We start from the raw sequence: 3356 nt of genomic DNA on the forward strand, positions 1-3356 counted from the left end.
TATGTATATCTGTATATCTGTATGTCTGTCTGTATGTATGTATGTATGTATGTATGTATGTATGTATGTATGTATGTATGTATGTATGTATGTATGTATGTATGTATGTATGTATGTATGTATGTATGTATGTCTGCCTATCTGTCTGTCTGTCTATCTGTTTGTCTGTCTATCCGCCTGAATATTTGTTCATTAAAGGAACAGAGTTTTAAAAGATTTTTCAAAAAAGTCCTTTGAGTTCTTCAAAATAAAAAAATAACTTTTTAAAAATAATGTTTCCTCACTTTGTTAATCCACTTATTGTTATTCCTTCTAGTGTTTAGCAGGTTCGAAGGAGAATTTCTCATAGATCTTAAGAAATCTAACTCTTTTAATGCTAAATTGTATTGCCTTTAGAATCCTTAATGTTTTCTTAAACTTATTACATAGTCGAGGTTCTAAAGTAAAGATTAGGTCCTACGAATCTCAAGTTTATTACGGATTCGAAGGACCACTTCTCATAGATTTTAAGAAATGTTAAAATGTATGTCTTTAGAACACAAAATATTTTCTTAAACTAGTTTCGCACTCGATGCCCTATGTAAAGAAGGAGAAAACTTTTTTTTCTTAAGCAAGTTGCTTACTCGAAGTTCTATTCTAAAGATTAAGTTTTACGAGCCGGCTATTTAGTTGAAAGCATTAAGTGAAAATCCAGTTGTAATTTATTGGATTACAATACATGTTTGCTTTAGAAATTGAATGTTTCCCTTTTGTCCATAAAAGTTGGATCGAAGGGTCTGTTCAAGCATAGAAGAAGACAACATTTTTTTCTTAAACCAGTTGCTTACTCGAAATTCTATACTAAAGATTAAGTCTTACGAGCCGGCTATTTAGTTGAAAGCATTATGTGAAAATCCAGTTGTAATTTATTGGATTACAGTACATGTTTGCTTTACAAATTAAATGTTTCCCTTTTGTCCATAAAAGTTGGATCGAAGGGTCTGTTCACGCATATCCTCAATCACACCCCTTTAAAGGTAACTAGTATTTTTTTGGAATGTGAATTTCTGAACAAATTTCTTGAGCAAGATCTATAATCCAAGTTTTTCACTAAAGACTAGGTCCTGCGAGCCGGCTATTTATTTGAATATGATTGTATTTGAAATTCGTCAAAAATTAACTTTTTCTAGCTTATGGAAATTAGTGAAACTGCTTGGAAAACTTGAATTTAAATGATCAAGAATCCGATTTCTGCTGAAGGTGTAAGTCAGAGCTATATATTTAGTTTAAAAAACTTCTAATGAGAAATGAAGGATAAAATTTTTAAGTTTTCTAAAAACAATATAATACTCTTTAGATATGCAGGCTATTGGTTTTTGTGTTTGGATCGATCTGCGTATGGAGTCATTGTATAACTTCAGTAAATTTATGTTCTAAGTTTACAACTAAACTGTTGGTCCTTCGAGTCAATGTGAGAAATTAATCAGCAATGAAAACAAAGTCACAGGAGAGATAAAATTTCTTTAACTTGTTTAGATATTTTATTTCGGCGTTTCTATCCGGTTGATTTTTTATTTTTTTCTACAAAATTTTAATTTTCGGCTCGAAGGAACAAATATAAGGATTTTGTTTCTTGAGTATTTAAGGCAGAGTAAACTTCAAACATAATTAAGAGCACACAGTTGATCAAATTTACAATTTTAATTTCATCCTTAAACTAACAATTATTTACTTACACTAAATTTAATCAAAATTTTTAAAACAAACTAACAAACAATTTAAAATTCTATGAAAATGTTTGAATAGTTTTCAAAAATTATTTCAATAAATTTTATTTCATATTTTTATTTTATTAAAGAGACACTGTATAACATTTTAGTTAAATTATTAAACAAACAAAAAACACGATCACTACATTTCACACTTTTATCTATTCGTTATTATAAACATTTTAAAGTTTGATTAAACATATAGAAAATTTTTAAACAAATAATTATTATTTTTACAGAATGCGTTTTTTACATTTTTCAAAATTTTTTATTCAAATATATAATTTCCGTTAAATAAACAAATTTCGTGTTTATTAAATGTTTTAATATTTTTTGAAATAGAAAGCGCTTGTATAAACACAACCGTTACAAGCAGATTCTTTAAGGTAACTAATTTAACACAGCATGCAACTGCCACAGACAACAGTAGAAAATTCAAAATCTATGTGTGTATGAGTGTGTGTCTTATACAAGAGGTTTCTTTATAACATAAACGGCAAACCCTACAATAAAACGAACATAAAATAGACTTCGTTTGGTTTTTCAAAAAATAACGAATGCGACAACAACAGACACACACATATAACGTTCTATGGTGGCAAAAAAATACGAAGTTTGACGAGAGAGAGAACGAGGTTGTTGAGGTTTAAGTAGAAACATTAATGTTGTTATTGTTGTTGTAATTGTGACTGTGTCGTTGATGCTGTGATGAAACAGAAAATGTTGTTGTTGATGATGTTGATGTTGGTTGGGTTGTGTTGCGTTGCGTTCAACCACACAACCGCAACAACATGCCACAAAACACGCGTCAAAAATGTTAAGGTTAATGTTCAACAACACATTACACACACACTCAATCGCATATACAAAAATTCATGCACATGTATACTTCAGGCAGTGGCATACAGGTAACAGGATATCAAACACACACACAATAATACTTCACTTGCTTATGGTGTTGAAGTTGTGATTGTTTGTCGGAATTTGTTATTACTTCCGTTAAATTGTAACTTGCCTGAGTTGCAGTTGTGCAGTAAAGTTTGAACAGCTGTTTACAACTTAAACAATGAATGCATACTATCAACAAAAGAAGCAACAAAAAAAACTAAGAGATTAAATGAAAATATTTGAATATTGAAATTAAAACTGTTTAAATGGAAAATATTGGTTTAGCTGGTTATTATACACAACCTCAACATTAAATGTGTGTTTGTATGTGTATTTGATATATTAAGCAGTTTATATAATTTTAATGATTTATATTAATTATTTTTGAGTAAATTTTATTCTTGTAAATTTCATCTATTAAATTGATTTGAATTAATTATATAAATATAAATAAATCAAACCACATTCATTATTATCTGTACTTAAGTTTGATGAGTATTTATAGTTACCATTTACCTAAAATCTCAAAGGTCTTTTAAGTTAATGATTTACTTTGTACACATTTTGAGTTCAAGTACAGTTCTAGTACAGTTATAGTTCAGTTCTAGTTTTGTTCTAGTTCAATTCTAGTTCAGTTCTAGTTCAGTTCTAGTTCTGTTCTAGTTCTGTTCTAGTTCTGTTCTAGTTCTGTTCTAGTTCTGTTCTAGTTCTGTTCTAGTT

The sequence above is a fragment of the Lucilia cuprina genome, chromosome 2 (genome assembly GCF_022045245.1).
Source record: "Lucilia cuprina isolate Lc7/37 chromosome 2, ASM2204524v1, whole genome shotgun sequence".
NCBI lineage: Eukaryota > Metazoa > Arthropoda > Insecta > Diptera > Calliphoridae > Lucilia > Lucilia cuprina.